The 9,645-nt window shown below is 37.8% G+C and overlaps 1 long non-coding RNA gene across 1 annotated transcript; it reads right to left on the reverse strand.

Moving 5' to 3' along the window:
* Positions 1 to 340: 340 nt before the first annotated feature.
* On the reverse strand, positions 341 to 1,966 carry LOC119535048. The gene is made up of 3 exons (XR_005217155.1): positions 1,836 to 1,966; positions 1,596 to 1,658; positions 341 to 1,210 (listed from the first exon to the last, which is right to left on the reverse strand). It is a non-coding gene; the product is annotated as an uncharacterized LOC119535048 (long non-coding RNA).
* Between the last annotated feature and the right edge of the window lie 7,679 nt (positions 1,967 to 9,645).

Genomic DNA, 9,645 nt, shown 5'->3' on the forward strand with positions numbered 1-9,645 from the left:
AGCGACCTTGAACCTTCCATTTCGTCCCACGCACTCTAGTTTCCTGTCTGTAAACTCGTGAACTCCTAGAAGCACTGTGAGGGATAAATGAGCAGCGGTCATTTGGGGGAGCTTCCAGGGCCAGTGCCAGACAGAGAGTCCTGCAGTGCTTTAAGCTGAAATCTTTCAAACATATAAAAAAGTAAAAAGAGCCATATAATGGTACCTGGGTACCCAAATCCGAGCCTGTAATAATCTTTAATTATTTAAGCCATATTTGCTTTAGAGGTCATTGTCACAATGAAATAAAGGGGGACACACACACAGTTACATCCTGGGGTGCCTCACCCTAATCCCATCCTCTCCCTCCTTCCAACAGAAGTAACCACTGTCCCCAAATGGCCATACATCTCTGACACACAAGTTTCTCTTCTTTAAGGCCTTTGCATTTCTTCATAAACCATATGCACTATTGCTTTATTTGACTGGTATGAAGTATGTGCCATTCAGTAACCTCCTTTTTGCACTCTGTATTATGTTTCTCAGATGTCTCCATTTTGAAACATGCATTCATTTTTGTTTTCTTCTTTTCATTTCCAGACAGCAGACCAGGGCATGTAGAGTGCCCTCGTCTCGTTGATGGGCATTTGGTGGCAGGTCATGCTTTAATGAGCTTCTGATATGCCCCCTTATGTGTCTGCATTGGGGTTCCTTCTGGCATTGAGCCAGAAGGGGAAAGTGTAGGTCATAATTGCTTGTGAGCTTTCCAAGCTTTTGCCCACTTGCTCTCCAAAGTGCTTGTGTCAGTTCACGCTCCCCCAGGTGGGTGTGAGCAGGCCCCCTTTTCTCTCATCTACACACACACCTTGGTGCCACATGCAAGCTGTGAGCACAAAGAGCAGCTGACGAGGAAGCCAAGAGCAGAGGCTTGCCAAGAAGTCAGGAGTGCCTCTGACCACACACTTATGCAATGAATAGTAAGAATAATCTCAGCTATAAAGGGCTATGGAGGGGAGTTAGAATAATCCTCCCAACCTTTTCCGCTTCGAAATATACCTAGGAAACAGTATTGTTGGTGAGGGCGCAAGGATACACAGACAAGGGTGTTTGCAGCTGGAGGCAACCGTCCTCAGAGTTCTGTGGGTGATCAGAGCAGCTATGTGTTACTTCATTCTCAGCGGCTGGTGGGCAGGAAGGTGGATAATCCACTCCGACAATTCCATCCATGCGTCTGCAATTCAGAAAACAACACTAACTGTGAAACACAGGGATGTTTCTGGCACTTACCATCTCCTTGGGGAATGGCCTTGACCTCTTCAGTTTGTGAGCCGAATTGATGGCACAGTCTTCATAGTTTTCACGTTTCACCTTAGGAACACATTATCCTTCTCAACTCTCCCTTCTGCCTCTCTAAACCCTGCTGCTTCATCTCCCAGTGATGCCTACATTGCCCCTTCACTAACCACTCCACCTCTACAACATCTTCTCCAGCCATGATGAACACCATCATGTGCTGGCCCCAAGCAATGGAACCCATTGTCAGCCAATCCCTTGGAGCTACATCCAGTGGTTTCCTGTAGGACAGGGATGGGAGAGCCAGGAGTTCTGCACATCACCTCTTCCTCCATCAGGGGCTAGCTCTGTGCTCATGCTTACTCTTCATCCAACGACCTGCATCCCTATGTCACACACACAAAAAAACAAAAACAGAAACACATTAAATATCAGAGCGGTTGGATCGCTGGCTTACGATCATGAAACTATTATGTCAAACTACGTGAAACTGCTGTTTCAAAAACAGTCAAATTTCATAGAGCACGACATATGCCAAGTAAAAGAATCAAAGACAGACCTACCTGATGCCAAAATCTGTGCTTCTCCCACAGTGTCTTGCTGCCCTAAGTACATGATCTTTCTCCAGAATGGGAGATGGGTGTCTTTTCCAAAAGGGAGGAGCCTTCTATAAAACAGGTCACGATGGTTCCCTACAGAAGAGGCAGCACACATGGGCACATCCATTTCATCAACTGACAGTGACGATGTCTCATGAATACCAGGACCTGAAGCTAGATGGCTGGATTCAAACCTAGCACTGCCACCTGTGCAACCACAGATGAGTGACTTAAACTTTCTGGGCCTCACAGTTTTCATCTGTTAATTGGGGATGAACATAGTATTTGTCTTATAAGATGGTTATAATGATTAAATGCAGTTAATGCACTCATTAACAATGCCTGCTCTTTGCTAACTGCTCAGGAAGTGTTTCTGTTATCATTATTAGTTGGGAAATCAAAGAACACTGTGCCTGAGTTCAGCTCTCAGGGAGATGGCAGAGCCCAGAGGAGTTTCTTCCAGAATACAGTAAGGTCTGATGAGTTAGACATGCCCAAGGCTCGCCTACAACCCAAGAATCCAAATGGTTCTTACCAAAAATGTGTGGACAATTCCCCATTTCCACCACAATGGCCCCTCCTCTTTATCCAGCAATGCTCCTTATTTGTCAAGGTCCAGGAGAAGAGGAAGTTCTCAGAAAACTTCACTGACCCAGCCAGCAGTCTGGCCACACACGTTTCTCAGACTATTGCGGAGCTGCCCGAGGGCTGTTGGCCGAGAAGGAAGATCAAGAGCTTTGGACTCAGAAAGATTTAATTCAGTCCCCAGCAAAAACTCCTGCTTAACTGGATGGCCTCGTGCAAGTGACATAACCTTTGTCCTGTCTTCCTCATGCATCAATAGAGACAATGGGTGCCAACATTTGCAAGGCTGCCTAACGATTCAGGGAAAAAAATGTATGTGAGGTGCCAAACATTTATTTTCTTAAAAATGTCTGGCTGTTGTTATTTTATTGCCACCCAACATGCCTTTCCCTAGGTCCACAGATCCCAGTGTTTAGAGACATCTCTGTGATTTGCCTGCATTCCACAAATACAACACACGCAGACCATGCTCATCATTTCTCCCCATCTCCACCCAAAGAGAGAGTCTGCTCATCCTTCTATATCCCTCATCTCAGGGAATTTTACTGCCAACAATACATGGTTCAAACCAGAAACCTGGGAGTCATCCCTTACTCCTCTTCTTATCTTTAGAAAATATATGTGGGGATTTCCAATTTCTCACAGAAATTTTGTAACAGGGACTGGTTTTACAGTCCTTACAGACTAGTTTTACTGGTTTTACAACTCAAAAATGAAAAATATGCAAAAAATGGTATTCAAGTCACTGAAGATAAAATCAAAAAGGACAGCAATCCCTGAGAGATGAGAAACAACAAATACAGTCAGCCTCATTTCATTTCCTTAAGAGAATTTTCAGATCTTTGTGCCAGGAAGGGAGAACATAGGTAGAGCTCAGGAAGCTCCTTGCATTGAAGAGATGAAACTGAGAGTTCAGGGAAGACAAGGCAGGTGGATTTTGCAGAAGAGAGTAGTAGTGATCTGCAGAGGGTCCCCCTTGTGTCTTTCTCTGAGGATTCTAAGCACTTGAGTGTCAGGATACTATGTGAGCCTAAGAAAAGCACCATCAGAAATGATGAGAAGGAAGAGTGTTCAGCAGACAAGTATGAATGGGAATAGTGCCTGTTCCTACATTTCAGAATGGAAAATCACATGATTCATGGGGCCCTGGATAAAGCACAGACGACAGCATTGCCTCTTTAGCAGGTAATAATTAGAACTAGACCAAAAACTACTCCAAATCCACTCAAAAAATCTTAAAAGCAAGATGTAAAACAATTAAACCTTTTCTAAGTAACTTATCTGTATCCCAGAACAAAGCCCAAAAAAATTTCTAGCAATACAAAGAATATAGAGTGCCTAACAAGGTAAATTCACACATAGTGCCTAGCATACAATCAAAAATTAATGGGCACGAAAAAGAGGCATGTAAATAAGACCCATAATGAGAAGATAACTCTATCAATCAAAACTGAGCCAGAGCTTAGATGTTAAAATTATCAGAGAAGGACATTAAAACATTTCATATGTTCAGAAAGTTAAGTGGAGAGACAATTTTTTTTTAAATTCCCAAATCAAAATTCTAGAGGTGAAAATTACATTGTGTGTGATGAAGAATGCACTGGACAGGCTGTATCAATGGCAGATTAGAAAATTCAGAAGAAAAGATTAGTAACCTGAGAGTATAGCAATAAAAACTGTCCAACATGAAACACAGAGATAAGGGAATCAAAAATAAAGAAAGAAAAGAGAAGAAAAAGACTCAAGAGCATCAGTGAGCTGTGTAACAACTTCATGAGCCCTAATATATATGTAACTGAATTTCCTGAAAGCGAGAAAAGGAGAAGCAGGGTGGATATTTGAAGATACAATGACTGATTCTTTTCAAATTTGAGGTAAAATATAAACCTATTGATCCAAGAAGCTCTATGAATCCAAAGCACAAAAAAATGAAAAAAAAATACCAAGACACATCATAATCAAATTTTCTAAAAGCCAGTGAAAAGGGGAAGATCTTAAAATCAGCCAGATAAAAAAAAAGACACATTACATACAGAGGAACAAAAATAAGGTTGACAGAAGATTTCTCAGTGGAAAGAATGCAAGTGAGAAGAGAATGGGACAACATCTTTAAATTTCTGAGAGAAAAAAACTGTCTACCAAGCAGTCTATACCCAATGGAAATGTTTCAAAACTGAAGGCAAAGCATCTGTAGAAGTAAGGTAAAACAGTAGAGTCAGGATCTCTGAAAATTCCTCCATAAGAGTAATAAGAATACTGACAAAAAAAAATTCAAAGTCAACTTTTTAAGACTGGAAATTAACTAAATGCTTGCAGCTATCTGGGAGTGCTCATTCAAGAAAATTACTGAATCTTACTAAGAACAGTGATCTTTGTGTTGTTTTAGTTTGTCCTATTCCCATCCTCCTTTCCCCAGCTATGCAGTAGCCTTGAAAACCAACAGCTACAATAAAGGTGAAAACCAGCAGCCTTTCAGTCACCAGAGGGAGCAGAACAATGTTGAATCCCTTCAAATTCCCAGAGAATTGAAATTAATTGAACAGTATGGTGGTTCATTGGAAGAGCCCACTTGCAAGGCTGTTTCATTTGACATAGCTCAGAGCTTGCCCATTACAAAAAACCTTTTCCCCCAGGGCATTTCTCTAAAACAAGTAGAACGTGTGCAGGTGGATAGCAGTACAAAAATTAGGCTAACCAGAAATCTTAAAGGAAAGGCTGTGCGATCAGATGTCCATAGAGGGGGAGTTGAAAAGCTCCAACCTATTCCTGGGAATCTAGTGTCTATGGACTTGCAAAGGGCTGTGTGCATGATCAGGAAGCATCTGAGAAGGCCCTAAGCTCTCACCTCTGGCTGACTTTGAGCCTCTGTGCAAGCAGTAAATGAAGAATGAAGTAGGGTTGTAAATTGCCCGGCTGAGTGTTGAAAGCAGGGCCCCAACATGCACAGAGAAACCTTCATTAAATTTGGTTCTAGGCTTTAAAGGAAATCTCTGTCCAATCATTAACTGACAGTAAAGCTAACAGAGCAGGCACCTCATTGGCCATGAATAATTAAAAATGAAGATTTAGTTCAAAAAATAACTAAACAAAGCACAGCAATAGAGAGCCATAATAAAAAAAAAATAAAAATATAAAACCTTGGGAAGGAGGTGGAATCTAATTTCTAGAGATAGTACACTATTTTATTTAAAATGTCTATTTTTCAACAAAAAATATATGCCATGCAAAGAAACCAGAAAAATAGCCATACAGGGGTTGGAAGGAAAGGGAGGAATAGCAATCAAAATCCTTTTTGCTTAGAAATCTCAGACATTGGACTTACTAAACAAAAACTTAAATCAGGTATATTAAATATGTTCAAAGATCTATAGGAAACCATGTCAAAAGTACTACAGGAAATTATGAGATGCCTCCCCAAATACATACTACCAATAATGAGATAAAATTATAATAAGAACCAATAGATATTATGGAGTTAAGTTACTGACATGAAAATGTCACAAGAGGGACTCAACAGCAGATTCGAGAAAACAGAAGAGAAACTCAGCAAAAGGGAAGACAGGTCAATTGAAAATCTTCCCAAAATTGATGAAAAACATCAATCTACCCATCCAAGAGCTCAATGAATTCCAAGAAGGATAAACTCAAAGAGATCCACACCTACACATATCATAAGTAACTTGAAAGTCAAAGACTAAGAGAGAATTTTGAAAGCATCAAGATAAAAGCAACTTATCATGTACAAGGGATCCTCAATAAGATAAAGAGCAGATTTCTCATGAGAAACCAGGAGGCCAGGAAGTAGTGGGAGGAAATATTCAAGAGCTAAAGGAAAATGGCTGTTAAACAAGAATTCTATATCTAGCAAGCCTATCCTATGAATATTAAGGAGAAATTGAGAAATCCCCAGATAAACAAAAACTGAGAAGATTCATCACTAGCAAACCTGCCATGCAAGAAATACCGAAAGGAGTCCTTCAAAGTGAAATGAAAGGACACTAAACAATAGTTCAAATTCACATAAAAACTAAAGAACATCTGTAAATGTAACTACATAGACAAATATGAAAGACAGTATAAATGTGTTTTTGTTTGTACCCTTTTTCTTCCTTTCTGATTTAAAAGAAAACTACATGAGTAAAAAGTATAAATAAGTATTGATGGTAATACAATGTATAAAATTGTAATTTGTGTGAAAATAACAGTACAGAGGAGGGGGAGGAAAATGGAACTATATAGGAGCAAAGTTTTTGTATCATATGAAATTAAGTTAATATTAATCTGAACTAGATCGCTATAAATTAATGTGTTATTTGTGATCTCAGGGCAACAACTAAGAAAAAAAACAGAAGAAAGGAAGGAAGGGAGGGAGGGAGGGAGGAAGGAAGGAAGGAAGGAAGGAAGGATGGAGGGAGGGAGGGAAGGAAGGAAAGAAAGAAGGGAAATTAAATAAGTGAAGAAAATGAAATGAAAGAAGTAAAAGAAATGACAAAGGAATTAAAATGGCCTGCCAGTAACACAAAAGAAGGTAGTAATGAAGGAATAATGAAACAAAAAGACACATCTTATAAAGATCAAATAGCAAAATGACAGATATAAATACTATCGTATCAGTAATTACATAAAATGTAAATGGATTTAAAGCTCCAATTAAAGAACAAAGATGGACAGAATGAATTTTAAAACATGATCCAACCACATACTGTGTATAGGAGACACAGTTTAGATTCAAAGACACAAATAGTTTGAAAGTTAAAGGATGGAAAAAGATATACCATGCAAAGACTAAACAAAGGAGAATGGAAGTTGCTATACTAACATCATAAAATGGACTTTAAAACAAAAAGTGAGACTAGAGATGAAGTAGGACATTTTAAATGATAAAAGTGGTCAATACACCCAGAAGATACAAGAATTGTAGACATATATGCACTGAACCACAAAATCCCAAAATACATGAAGTAAGAATGGAGTATTGAAGAGAGAAATAGTTTACAAAACAATAATAGATGGAAATTTTAATACTCCACTTTCAATAGTGGATAGAACTAGAGAGAAGTTCAGCAAAGAAATAGAAAAATTGAATAACATACAATTAGGATTGGCAAATATCTACAGAACTTTCCACTTGACAATAGTAAAATATATATTCTGTCAAATATGCATGGAACATTCTCTAGGATATGATTCATTAGCTGATAAAAGAAGTCTCAATAAGTATAAAAGGATTTAAAGCATACAAAATATGTTCTCCAAATACAATGGGATGAAATTAAAAATAAATAACAGAAGGAGATTTAGGAAAGTCATATATGTGGAAATTAAAGAGTTTGGACACATTCTTGGTCTTCCTTCCCATTCTTGGGCATGTGAACTCTGTAAATGAGATCTCTTCAAGACATAACTTCAGTTGAGGTGTGGCTCCATTGAATTAGGTTGAGCTTCAATCTGGACTAGTGGAGTTTTTCATAAACAGAGTGAAAGTCAGAGAAAAGAGCCATGGGGAACAGCCAGATGTTCAAAGTCAACAGAACACAGAAGAAAAAGAAGACATCTCCATATCCCCTGGCCTGTGACAGAAAAGCCAAGAAACCCCAAAGATCACTGTCCAGTAATAAGTTACCTACGTTGGAGGAAGCAAGCATTCTAGACTCTGAAAAAAAGTGGTCCAGCAAATTCCTGCTGTTATGGTATTTGTTTAAGCAGCCAGGATACTAAAATAAGAGTCAACCCTGAATTATATACCCAGCAAAAATATCATTAAAGAATGAAGTTGAAATACAGAAATTCTCAGGTAAAGGAAGACTAAGAATTATTTGCTGGCATTTTTTGCTTTACAGAATTGCTATAGGGAGCTCTTCAAACAAAAGGGAAATTATACCAGAGGGAAACTTGGAAAAGGATAAATGAATAGCAGCATTTAAGGATGTGCATTGTAATCCCTGAAGCAACCACTAAAATGTGCAAATAAATAAATGAATATTAAAACTGAATATTAAGAATGTTAAAATTACATTACAGAAGGTAGAAGAAAAGACAAAAAAAAAAAAGAAAACAAGAGGAAGGAAATAGAATTGTCAAAACATAAAAATCACAAGATGTTTTCAGATTTGTTAAACATTGTTACCAAACTATATGCTGTTTATAAGAAATGTACTTCAAATATACTGATATAAGTAGGCTAAAAAGAAAAGTTGAAAAAAAGTACACCATCCAAACACTAACCATAGGAAGGCTGCAGTAGCTACATTGGCATCAAATAAAAGTAGACTTGAGACAAAGGAAATGCCCAGGGATAAGAGGGACATTACAAAATGATAAAAGGGTTAATTCATCAAGAACACATAACAACTCTAAATGTTTATGCACCTAACTAAAGAGCATCAAATTACATGGAGCAAAAACTGGAAAAATTAGAAAGAGAAGTTGAAAAATACTCCATTAGAATCAAACTACACCATTCCTCTCTCAGCAATCAATAAAGCCAGAAGATAGAAAATGAGCAAGGAGACAGAAAAACTGAACAATACTATCAACCACCAGGTTCCAACTGACATTTATGGAAAGCTTCACCCAACAGAAGAAGAATACATTTCCTTTGCATGTGCACAGGGAACATTCGCCAAGATAAAATGTATCTTTGGTCAGAAAGCAATAATAAGCTTAGATTTGAAATCAAACAAAGTATGTTCTCTAGGACAATGGAATTAACTAGAATTCAATAATATAAAAAAAGACAGGAAGCTATTCAAACACTTGGAAATTAATCCCTATACTTCCAAATATCCATGAGTTAAATATGAAGTCTCCAGGAAAAAAAAAAAGAAATACTGTAAACTGAACAAAAACCAGAATACAACTTTACCAAAATTTGTGAGATGGTGCTAAATCATTCTTAGAGGAAAATTTAGAGCACTGAATGCTTATATTAATGAAGAAAAAAAGTCTCCACTCAATAATCACAACTTTCCCATTAAGAAACTAGAAATAGAAGGTCATTTAAAGTCAATGCAAGGAGAAATAAGGAAATAATAGAGATAGACCACAAATCAATAAAATGTAAAACATCAATAGAAAAGATGAATGGAACCAAAACTTCTTCATTAAAAATTTCAATAAAATTGATGATACTCTAACAATACTTAAAAATTAAATTGGGAGAAAACATAAAAGACTGCGGGACACTGTT

Source organism: Choloepus didactylus, chromosome 5, assembly GCF_015220235.1.
Source record: "Choloepus didactylus isolate mChoDid1 chromosome 5, mChoDid1.pri, whole genome shotgun sequence".
In the NCBI taxonomy this organism is placed as follows: domain Eukaryota; kingdom Metazoa; phylum Chordata; class Mammalia; order Pilosa; family Megalonychidae; genus Choloepus; species Choloepus didactylus.